The 13,059-nt window shown below is 35.4% G+C and overlaps 1 protein-coding gene across 3 annotated transcripts in view; it reads left to right on the plus strand.

Moving 5' to 3' along the window:
* Window positions 1-13,059, plus strand: part of RAP1B (RAP1B, member of RAS oncogene family) — a 43,607-nt gene that overhangs the window by 21,223 nt on the left and 9,325 nt on the right. Inside the window, exon 2 of one of the 3 annotated variants that reach the window (XM_081310311.1) lies at window positions 12,815-12,992. The exons of the other annotated variants lie outside the window; for them this stretch is intronic. The gene's annotated coding sequence lies outside the window, so the exon portion shown is untranslated. The remainder of the gene's footprint in view (window positions 1-12,814; window positions 12,993-13,059) is intronic. 3 annotated transcript variants of the gene reach the window in all.

Below are 13,059 nucleotides of genomic sequence, written 5' to 3' on the forward strand. Positions count from 1 at the left end.
GCAAATGACTATAATTCCAGGGACTAGGAGGCTGAGGCAGGGGATTGCAAGTTTAAGGCCAGTCTCAGCAACTTAGTGAGACTCTTTCTCAAAGAATAAAATTTCAAAAAGGTCTGGAGGGCTGGGGTTGTGACTCAGAAGTAGAGCACTTGCCTAGCACATGCAAGGCCCTAGGTTCGATCCTCAGCACTAGATAGATAGATATATAGATAGATGTTTTAAAAAAAAAAAGGTCTGGAGATGTAGCTCAATTGTAAGGCACCCCTGGGTTCAATTCCTAGTACCAAAAAATAAAATAAATATCCGTATGATATTTGAAAGATGATTCTAAAATATGTAATATTAGACCACCATTACTGTTATGAAGTTAGAGAAGGAATACTTAGATTAATCTGTCATTAAACTTAAAGCAGAGGGTTTTTTTGTTTTGTTTGGGTTTGGGTTTTGTTTGTTTTTGGTACCAGGAATTGAACCCAGGGGCACTTCTCCACTGAGCTACATCCTCGGCCCTTTTTATTTTTTATTTTAAGATAGGGTCTCGGGGCTGGGGTTGTGTCTGAGTGGTAGAGCGCGCACCTTGCACGTATGAGGTACTGGGCTCAATCCTCAGCACCACATAAAAGTAAAGGTATCTTATTTACCTTTATCTACAACTAAAATATTATATATATATATATATATATATATATATATAATTTTTTTTTTAAAGGGGGTCTCACTAGCTTAGGGCCTTGCTAAGTTGCTGAGGCTGGCTTAGAACTGGCAATTCTCCTGTCTCAGTCTCCTGAGTTGTTCAGCAAAGTGTAATATCTTTTTTAGTTAAGGAGAAAGAACATGATATATTTAGAAGTTCCACCCATATTTAATTCTTTAAAACCTGATACATGTAACATTACAATTCAGAATTGAAAGGGATCTTAGGGATCAACTAGTCAAAAAGTTAAAAACTACCAGCCCAAAGTCCAAATTTTCATGCCTCAAATAGATTTTTTTTGTTACAACATTCACAATATTTTTTGAGTTTAGATGACTCTACCTGTATAAGTATTTTCTATTATTTGACCACAGTCCACACCAATTCATAATACACCTTGCTGCTTCAGTCATGTTCTTGCCTTCCTGACAAGAAGAATGTATCTGAATGTTCAGTATTCTCTCATTCACTCATTTTACAAAGTTAACAGACAACTGAGAATTAAGTTATTTACCTCAAAATATACAACTTTTTAAGTAGAGCCATGCCTCTTAAATCCCAAGATAGTGTTGCTTTCTACAGCCTAATGTTACCTTTTAGGAAACAATACAGTATAGTATATAATCAAGTCTTAAAATATTTGGGATAGCCTGTCAGAAAGAGGAATGATCACTGTGGGTTAGATACTAATGAAAGAATACTTCAGAGACATCCTTATCACAGCCTCCTGAGAACTATATCCTCAGTGTATGCTAATCAGGAAGGCTTTATTCTGATCTGTGATTGTTCTTACTATATAGGGGGAAGGAAGACATGAATATACTCCTATAAAAGCTGATAAAGGAAATCAGTGAATAGCATTTTGTACATACAGAAAAACAGTACCTCATAAGGCCAACTACATCTAGATTCCTCCAAAAATATCATTTATACCTCTATTAGCACCTCGAAGGGTCATTAAAGCCAGGAGCTCTCCAGTGGATTCTGGATAAATCTTCAACTCCCAAATCCAAATGTAACTTCAGCCACAAATTAATTGACATGCTACCAAAGATGATTAATAAATGCCTAGTAGAACAAAGTCTAGTGACAGAATATTTTGGTAAAAACAGGATGTTAATATTAATCCATTGACAGGAAGTCTTGGGTACTTAGCTTCAGGTAGTTCTTTTACCTTATATGAAGTCCTTAATAACAACCCAGTTCATCTACTCCTATACCGTTCATCTTCTTTAACTTCCTTGTTTGATTTTTTTTGTTTTTTTTCCCATTCTTTATGTTGCTAATCACATCTTGACATATTTTATATTGGCTTTGTTTTTCTTCCTTTAGATAGTAAATTCTGAGGACAAACTCTTTTGTTCACTGCTTTAGTCCCATTGTCTAGAACAGTGTCAGGCATATAGTAAGCACACTTGCATATATTTGTTGATGTAGAATATTGAATGGTAAATTATAGTAGTCTTGATGGAAGCTGTCATTTCCTAGATTTTCTTTTCCAATCCTTAGATTGTAGTACAGCTTTAGTAAATTGATTGAACTACAGCTTTAGTAAATGTTCACACCAACTAGTTAAGCGAGAATTTTGGTTGGTTTTTTTGTTTGTTTGTTTGTTTGTTTTAAGATGTAAGCCTTTTATTAGGATTTTTAATTTGCTCGATTATTTTTAGAATTATTCTTGTTCATAATTTAGATCAATAATTTGGATCTACAGTTGGGTCTTATTAATGAAGAATGTTAATAGGTAATTCAGAATGGTAAATAATTGAATCAGTTATTTGCTTTTTGATGTGACTTTAATAACAGTGGAATATATTTAGAATAAAGCCATTTCTCAACTTTTTTGTTTGACTTATAAATATCCAAGATTTTCTGCTACATCAGAATCATTATGACATTCATTATTTTGTCTTCTTGTGAAAATACCACAAGTATTTCGTGAAATAATATCTTAGATAAATTTATTGAACTTAGTGTAAAATAGGATTATGTCTTTTTGCCACTTTTCATTTTAAGCAGTTATGAAACAACCACTGAAAACTGACTCTGGAAGTGGCTGTAGGAGGTTTTGTTTTTAATGTTTTTGCTGTGGTTTGCTCTAGGACTAGAACTAAACAACTTCTTAAATTGGTAAAAAGAATGTGAGCAAAGCTAGTCTATAAGTAAGTGGGGAAAATATAGAAATAATAAATAAACAACTTTTAAATGAATGAATCAAGTGGCCTATAATCTCAGTGGCTCGGGAAGCTGAGGCAGGTGAATCGCCGGTTCAGAGCCAACCTCAGCAACTTAACGAGGCCCTAAGTAACTCAGTGAGACCTTGTCTCAAAAAAAGGGGGGGGGTAGGAATGTGGCTCAGTGGTTAGGTGGCCCTGGGTTCAATCCCCAGTACCAAAAGTGATAATGACCTTTTTAATGTGGGGGATCAAACCCTGGACCTCACACATGATGCATGTGCTCTACTATTAAGCTATACCCCGAGCACAAAAATAATTTTTTCAGACATTATAAACATTTATACATTTGGAAAATTAGATTAAAAATGTTGAAATTTAACAATAGTGAAACTTTGTTTTGATAGTTTTCTTTAAAAATTTAACTCATTTACCTCATCTATAATCTTGGACAAACAAGGTAAACGATACTTCACATTTATAATTATAGAAGCTGTCTTTTTTGCTGATGAAGGAATGTGTCTTATAGTGGCATTAGTGGTAACATAAGTTCATTTTTTTTTGTTTGTTTGTTTGTTTTTTAGTTTTTCGGCAGATACAACATCTTTGTTTTTTGTTTTGTATGTAGTGCTGAGGATCAAACCCGGGCCAGGCCGCATGCATGCCAGGCGAGCCACATCCCTAGCCCTATAAGTTTACTTTGTAAATACATCCAGCTTTTACAAATAATTATTGTTTATAAGGAGCAACATAAAGACAGCCTATGTAAGCCAACAAAATCCTGCCACATGTATTGGAAGTTCAAATTAGAACATTTTACATCAACAAAATAGCACCATAATTTTTGAACTTTTATGATGGTGTTGACTTTAACTTCTCGAAGGTTGTTAATTCTAAAACTTTTTTCAGATATTTTTTAGTTGTCAATGGATCTTTTATTTAATTTTATTTATTTATTTATTTATATGCGGTGCTGAGTATTGAACCCAGGGCCTCCACATACCAGGCAAGTGCTCTACCTCTGAGCCACAACTCCAGCCCAGACTACAGAAAATTTTTGCCAAGTAATACCTCCTAATAGAATTCTGTTAATAATTTCTAATATTTAGGTATCCTAATTTTTCTACATCCTTTTTCTTCAGACCTTTATTTTCTGCTAGTGTACAAGTAGATAAAAATTAACAGGTGTCTGGTGGGACTGCAAATTGGTGCAACCAATTTGGAAAGCAGTATGGAGATTTCTTGGAAAGCTGGGAATGGAACCACCATTTGACGCAGCTATTCCCCTTCTTGGTCTATTCCCTAAAGACCTAAAAAGAGCATGCTACAGGGACACTGCTACATCGATGTTCTTAGCAGCACAATTCACAATAGCAAGACTGTGGAACCAACCTAGATGCCCTTCAATAGATGAATGGATAAAAAAAAATGTGGCATTTATACACAATGGAGTATTACTCTGCATTAAAAAAATGACAAAATCATAGAATTTGGAGGGAAATGGATGCCATTAGAGCAGATTATGCTAAGTGAAGCCAGCCAGTCCCTAAAAAACAAATGCCAAATGTCTTCTTTGATATAAGGAGAGTAACTAAGAACAGAGTAGGGACTAAGAGCATGAGAAGGTTAACATTAAACAGGGATGAGAGGTGGGAGGGAAAGCGAGAGAAGGGAAATTGCATGGAAATGGAAGGAGACCCTCAGGGTTATACAAAATTACATACAAGAGGAAGTGAGGGGAAAAGGAAAAATAATACAAGGGGGAGAAATGAATTACAGTAGAGAGAGAAGAGGGGAGGGGTGGGGAGGGGGGATAGTAGAGGATAGGAAAGGCAGCAGAATACAACAGACACTAGTATGGCAATATGTAAATCAATGGAAGTGTAACTGATGTGATTCTGCAGTCTGTTTACGGGGTAAAAATGGGAGTTCATAACCCACTTGAATCAAAGTGTGAAATATGATATGTCAAGAACTATGTAATGTTTTGAACAACCAACAATAAAAAAAAATTAACAGGTGTCTCAGAAACAGTTGTTTACTTGTGGCAGGCTAGTTAAAGTACTTAGAATTCAGGTTCTCTTAGAATTGAAGTTGTCACCCTGTTTTGTCTTTTCTTTCCAGGTAAAATTTTCAGCTTGCTAATTGAATTAATAAGGTAACATTGCTTGGATGTAAGAGAGAAACATGTTGAAAATGTCAGTATTTATGTTGCTTATGGAGTACTTTTCTATAAAGCACTTAAAATAGGTTTGATTTTGTAATTTTCAGTAATTAAATATTCCTTAGCCTTTTAGGGAAGAAGTGTACTAGTAATTAAGGTTTTATTTAAAAAAGGGGGGCTTAAAGGAAATCTAATTGATTCTTTTTTTTAATATTAGTTGTAGATGAACACAATATTTTCTTTACTTATTTTTATGTCGTGCTGAGGATCAAACCCAGTGCCTCATGCATGCAAGGCAAGAGCTCTATCACTGAGCTACAACCCCAGCCTTCTAATTGATTCTTCAACACTAATCTGTTTCTTTAAACACCTATCATCACCATTAGTATATCACTTATCTGAAAAATACTTTTCTCTGCCAGCATCCGTATTTTTTAATTATTCCTTGAGAGTTGAACAGTTAAACTTGGTATTTTGAGATTATGGTTTGTTTTGATCTTTTTTTAGGTGTAGATGGACACAACACAATGCCTTTATTTTTATGTGGTGCTGAGGATCGAACCCAGGTCCCACCTGTGCAAGGCGAGCGCTGTACCACTGAGCCACAATCCCAGCCCCTTATTTACTTATTTTTTTATGTGGTGCCAAGGATCAAACCCAGTGCCTCATGTGCTGGGTAAGTGCTCTACCACTAAGACACAACCTCAGACTTCTTTTTTATTTTGTGACAGGTTCTCATTAAGTTACTCATGCTAACCTTAAACGTGATATCCTTCTACCTCAGTCTCCTGAGTGGGTGAAATTACAGTTGTGTGCTACCACTCCCAGCTGCTTGTTTGTTTGTTTGTTTAATATTATTGTTGTTTTTGTAGTGCCAAGGATCAGATCCAGAGAATTGTGCAAGCAAGACAAGCACTCTTAGCTGGTATTTTTCAGGTTTCAAATGGCCACTTTTAAAAAATGCCCGTGGCAACACTCTTAAATTATAATAATATGGGGGTAATTATAAGAGAACTCTGTAACTCCTCTTCTACCTTCAGTTTTGTGTAAATTTTCATTTGTATTTTATACAGTTTTTGTTTACTAATAATGAACTATTGGAAAAACATAAGCAAACAGAAAAGAAAAATAGTCATCCCACCACTAGTATGTTTTTAAAATTTCAGGGAATTTGAAGTTTATTTTATGGTAATCACCTTTTGTGGGAGGGGTATGTTCCAAAGGTAGTACTGAATTTTTTTTTTAATTATATATAACTATAACCCAATGCTTTTCTCATACTACACGTTGCTGTCAGTTGAAACACATTTTTCTGGTCACGTCTTCCAGCTACAAATTTATTGTGTTTTCATCTTATCTAAGCATCTGTCACTCATTGGCCATAACGTTTTCAATTTGAACTGCAGAGCAAAACTAGTGCAAATTTCTTTTTTCTTCAGTTTTGTGGCTAGAAGGTTCATTTTCACCATAGATCATAGCAACCTCAGCATACATTTTTCCCCCTTGTTAAGTTCAGGATTTTCATCTAAATTTAAAGAAAGCACTTTTCAGCTTATCTTTGGCATGTCAGTCGCCAGTATCATACTCTTGGCATTTTGGGGCCATTTTTAAGTAAAGTATGGGTTATTTGAACATAAACACTGAAAGATCATAAGAGTTGAGCTGATAACAAAGATGGCCACTAAGTGGCTACCAAGTGACTAACTGGATAGGTAGCACATGCAGTGTATATATGCTGGCCCAAAGGATGATTGACATCTCGAGTGGGATAAAGTGGGACAGCAGATTTCATAACGCTACTTGTAATAGTTAGCAATTTAAGACTTAATTAATTGTTTATTTCTAGAATTTTCTAATAAGTATTTTTGGACTACAGATATTTTGCAAAGCAAAGCCACAAATAATGGCGGAACCACACTACATTACAATCTCAAAAGTTTTCTCAGTATCCTTGAAATAATAATACTGGGCATCAAAATTAGTCTGCATAGAGTTTACCTAAAATAGTTTTAGCCTGTGCATTGCAGCTCTTTGCTCATCAAGCAAAAACTTTCTACATCAAATAAAACTATAATTATAGAAGCTGTCTTTTTTGCCCTCATTTACATTCTTAAATGTTTTCTTGAGCTAGCAGATAAAAGGATAGAGCAGTGATTCCAACTGAGGGCACATCCCTTCTGCTTCATTCTATTGAATGTCAGTTCAGACCATTGCTATTTATCACTACTACATTTCTAAAAGTTACCTTTCGTTGACTTACCATGTGCAAAGTATCATGCCTGTGACTATTATGAAATTACATTTCTTCCTTACTTTATTGAGCACATGTTATATTCTAGGCACTAGGTTTGGGGGATATATCAACAGACCAAAATCTTTGTCTTCATGGAGTTTGTTTTATTGGATTTTTTTTTTTTTTTTTTTTTTTTTTTTTTTTTTTTTTTTGGTTATGGGGGATACTCGGGATTTAATCCAGGAGTTACATACCCTAGTCGTTTTTCTTTTGAGACAGGGTTTCACTAAGTTGCTGAAGCTGGCCTCAAACTTGTGATCCGCCTGTCTCAGCCTTCCTAGTTGCTGGGATTACAGGTGTGCGCCACCACACCCAACTAGTTTACCATTTTTTGCAATCCCATTTTACAATCTTAACATGTAGGTAGTACTAAATCCATTTTACCTAAGGAAAATGAGGCTCTGAAAGGTTTCATGACTTCCCCAAGATTATATAAAACCTGGTTCAAAACTCAGGTGTCAGGGGCTGGGGATGTGGCTCAAGTGGTAGTACTCTCGCCTAGCATATGTGAGGCACTGGGTTTGATTCTCAGCACCACATAAATGTAAAATAAAGATGGTGTGTCCACCTGAAAAACTAAATATTTTTTTTAAAAAAACTCAAGTGTCATAGCTATGCTATGCTGTCAAAATTGTCCCCCATTGAGGCTCTATGAAAGAGAATGGTTAATTTCAATATCTCAGATAGTAGTTATCACAAATCCCATTGAAAAATTTTATGTAACTTTCCTTGTCTTAAAATTGTGCGTGAAATTTTAAGATATTCACACATTTCAAAGTACTCATTCTTAACCTGAATCAACATTTGAACAGGAAGGCTTGCTTACAGCTCACAAATAAACAGGCCAACCAGTGACAGTATTCCTTATTGAACATACTTGTATTTTCTGCTAAAACTAGATGCAACCATCTTTGAAAACAGAACTACTAATGGCCATTGCCACTCAGATTTGGCATTCACAATATTAGTGAATGTTAGTTCATTCTTGGAGTCTTTTCAAGGCTGATGTGTTAGAAAGTACAGATTTTAAAAATAGAGGGGCTGAGGGTTATAACTGATAGACTGTTATATAAGTGATAGAGTACTTGTCTAAGCATGTACATGGGTTCCATTCTCAGCACCACAAGAAAAGAAAGCTCTTTATCAGCAAGTCAGCTGTATTTTGTCATATTTTTGTGTTTGAAAATATTCATTTTGGCCTTATTTTACTGTTTGAAAATAATAATGTTTTTTTTTATTTTTAGTTGAGATGTAATAATTATACATATTGATAGGGTACTGTGACATTTCAATACATTTATTTACAGTATGTAATGATCAGTCAGGGCAATAGGCATATCTGTCACCTCACATGTTATGGTTCCCGTGTGTTGGCAGCACTCAAAATCCTTTCTGCTAGTTATTTGAAATTCAATTGATTGTTGTCAACCACAGTTACCTACTGTACTAAAATAGAAAACAAGAAAAAAGAAAACTTAGTGGTATAGCTATTAAAATCAAAACAAGTTTATGAGCATTATTTGAACCAAACTGAAATCAGTCCAGATGCCTATCAACTGGTATGAATGGGTAAAGAAAATGTCATACATCCATAAAATAGACATTTTAATCAGTAGTAATAAAAGTAACAAGTTACCAGTAGACAATAATATGGAAGAACCTGACTCATTGTGTGTATATGTGTGTGAGAGAGAAAGAAAGGTTTGAACCCAGGGCTTTGCATTTGTGAGGCAAGTGCTCTACCACTGAGCTACATCTCTAGCGCCTCATTTTAGCAACAAGTAATATTCATGGATAAAGGTAGAAATGGGGAAATGTCCTACCTATCATTAAGAAATGCAGCTTCCACCACCAATTCAATTACCCTTATTTATGAGATAAGGAAATAAAAAAATTACTTTTAAAAAAGACAATTCCCATAAATGTTTCCTTTTAATATTTAATGTTTTTAAATGGTGATTTTATGTTGGTTCAGTCAGTTGTGTTATGTTTGGGGTTTCATCACTCTAAAAGATTGCCTGTGACTAAGGTGGTCAATCCCACCTCTACTCCCAGGAGAGGAAGGATAGGGAACTAGGTGCTGTTTCCCTTGAAGCACCATTACTGGACAGATTTTTAGATTGTGCTTCAGTTTCTTGGTAAACATGAAACATTGACTCTTGCAGTTTGAGTGAGTGTCCTCGTCCATAGGCTTCCATTTCTTAGAAAACAGTGACGTTTGGGTTTAGGTTTTTTTGGTAGCTCTATGAAAATCTTAGCCACTATAGGCTTTCTAAATTAATTCATCCCTAAAAAAAATTTCTCTAATAGTGCATTTCCTAAATGGGTTCTTATTTTCTAAAGGTCAGTCTTTAAAATGGGATTGGTTATTTAAATAGTCTTTCCTATCCTACTGTTAAACATTTCCTTGTATTGAGGGACTTAGTAATTAGTTGGTGTAGATCTGGCATTACAGAACATAAGTAGCTAACAGATTCCTGAATTCTACAGCATATTTCTTTCAGTCTTTTTGAGGTTTGTGGAAATTCTTGACGATCAAGATCAACTAAGTTCTAGACCAGAATTTAAATTCAGTTTCTATAGATAATGCCTTCTATTCTAGCAGTTTGGAGGGGCTTTTGTATAATTGTTTCTTTCTAAGAAACCCACAAGAAAGGTAGTTTATTTCACAGATAAGGGGGAGAAGGAGCAGAAGGAGGAGGAATAGAAAGAATATGTACATAGTATAAAAAGAATGATTCAAGATTTCTGAAGGTTTGAGCAGAGGAAATTAGTCATTTTTAGTTTGAGGCCTCAGAATACCAGTTGAAGTTGATTACTAAACGAGCACAGTGATATACACCTGTAATCCCAGCTGTTTTGTGGGCTGAGGTGGGAGGATCACAAGTTTAAGTCCTGGGACTTAGCAGACCCTGTCTCAAAAAGGGGCAGGGTTGGGGTGGGGATATGGCCTAAGTGGTAGCGCGCTCGCCTGGCATGTGCGGGGCACTGGGTTCGATCCTCAGCACCACATAAAAATTAAAAAAAAAAATGTGTCCACCGAAAACTACAAAATAAATATTTAAAAATCCTCTCTCTCTCAAAAGGGGGGGGCAGGGTTATAGCTCAGTGGTAGAGCACCCCGGGTATAATTCCCACTATCCGCCTCCCCCCACACACACACACCCAAGTTGATTATTAAATGGCACTTTGTTTCATAATAGTTATATTCTTAAACTATTATGATATTTGAAAAGTCAGCCCTAACTCCAGTTAATGATTTTTATCATTGACCATGTAAATATAGAAGTTAAGATTATTTAGGGAAGTATAAAAAAGAAAGGAGTTTTTCTAAGAAGTGGTAATGATTTGGGGGTTTTGTTTTATACCAGAGATTGAACTCGGGTATGCTTAAACCACTGAGCTACATGTCCTTTTTATTTTGAGACATGCTCTTGGTAAGTTGCTGAGGCTCACTTTGAACTTGCAATCCTCCTGCCTCAGTCTCACAGATTGCTAAGATTGTAGGCTTGTGCCACCATGCCTTGACAGTGTAACTCATGATAAATAAGAAAGCGGTTACTAAAGAAAGTTTCTTGGGATAGTTGAGAAAGGCACATTGGAATTTTTTTTTTATATTTATTTTTTAGTTTTAGGTGGACACAGTATCTTTATTTTATTTTTATGTGGTGTTGAGGATTGAACCCAGCACCCTGTGGGTGCCAGGTGAGCACGCTACTGCTTTAGCCACATCCTCAGCCCCACACATTGGAATTTTCTGGGTGATAGAAATGTTTTGTTTTGTTTAATATTTATTTATTTATTTATTTATTTAAAGAGACAGAGAATTTTTTAATATTTATTTTTAGTTTTCAGCGGACACAACCCGGGCAGCACACATGCCAGGCGAGCGCACTACAGCTTGAGCCACATCCCCAGCCCCAATATTTATTATTTTTTTTAGTTGTAGTTGAACACAATACCTTTATTTTATTTATTTATCTTAACGAGGGGTGTGTCTATAGGTTACACATATGTTGGCATAAGTAATTCTTAAGATCTGTTTGTTTCACTGGATGTAAAGTGTTCCCACAAATTTAAAATTTTGATTAATGTATTCAAAAAAATTCTCAGGTTCTCAGACAATCAAATGCTAGGGAGAGGCCATATAATTAACAGCCTTGCAATTACTATGATAATGGGCTAAACAGAATAATTATAAATTGATAGGATAATGGTTGCTATCAATGTTTCAAGTTTAAGTTAAACAGTCACTTAACCTTTTCCCGAGTTAGTTACTGGTTTTAAAACACTTGAGTGTTCCAGGCCAGCTTGCATTGGATTAGAAGTTTTCTGGGGCTTGCGTTGCCATTTGTTCCCTGTGGAGCAGCACTTTCTTATTCAGTAAATGGAAATAAAACAACCCAGGACAAAATAAAACATGGAGATACATTTTTTTTCATAAATAGATGAATAAAAGTCAACTAAGTAGATGAAGAATTAAAACTAATGACAAAAATAGTTACCATATAGTACAATTCCACATCAAAACCTAAAGGCTTCATTGCCTTATACAAAGACCCACATGGTTACAAATCCTAATACAACAACTAATTGAGGAATATAAGCTCAAGGAACCAAATTGGAGTGCCCATTAATGTTGAGATAAGTTAAAGAACAAGTTGGACAGGAGGAGCTTTTTGGTAACCTGTTTCAAATGATGCCAAATCTTGTTCTTAAGTAAACTGAAATGATGATATAATATTCAGTATCTGATATAATACAAACCTGATTACTTAATCAAAACATCATCCTGGGCAAAGCAGACTACTGGTCTTATAGGGTTTGGGGGAATTATGAAATTTAAAGATCCGTAAACTTTCAAAGACTAGGAGTCAATGTCAAGTGAGACATGGTTGGCATTCAGATGTTTTCATTGAAGTGAGTCAATTTTTGTCTGGCTGACTTTCAGGAGTAAGGAATCATCACTGTTTGGTTGTTTACAGAAGCATTCTGGGATACATTTTTATTGGTTGATTAAATTTGTTTAAACTAGTTCTAAGCTTGTTGCCATGGAAGAACTGTCATCTCTTGATTAAGAAGGTTTAAAATCTGTTCTGGTGACTGCTTTTATACTGAGGCTACTGACCATTTAGTTTTTTCCAGGAATGTGAGAACTTTTTATTTTCATGTAATGTCCCCTCCTGGAAATTTTGAGAATCATCTTTTTTTAGTATAATATTTCATAATGATAAGCCTTTGTAAGGGTTGTTTCTGTTTGACTTCATTTTTATTTTCATATTTTATTTTCTTTTGGTTTCCACTTTTTATCATACTGAATACTCAGTAAACTTTTTTACAGACTAGGAACTCATATTCTTCAGTTCTGCTTCTGATTCCACATGATTTTCAGGTTCCCTTTGTGTACCTTTCCCTTATTTTAGGAATATGTATTTGGGTTTTTTGCTCTCTCTGCCAGCTTATTTACATTTACCATTTATCTATTCCAGGGATTGACCAGGTAAATAGTTTAGGCTTTATGGACCAGATGCCTCTTCTGCAACTACATAACTCTCCAGACAGTACACAAACGTGTAACTGTGTTTCGTTAAAACCAGTGTAGGCTGAGCATGGTGGCTCACACCTGTAATCAATCCCATCGACTCAGGAAGCTGAGGCAGCAGTATTGTAAGTTCCAGGGCAGCCTTAGTAACTTAGTTAAGACCCTGTCTCAAGCGGGAAGTGGGTTGGGGCT

Source organism: Spermophilus citellus (genome assembly GCF_964194105.1).
Source record: "Spermophilus citellus genome assembly, chromosome: 10".
Lineage (NCBI taxonomy): Eukaryota > Metazoa > Chordata > Mammalia > Rodentia > Sciuridae > Spermophilus > Spermophilus citellus.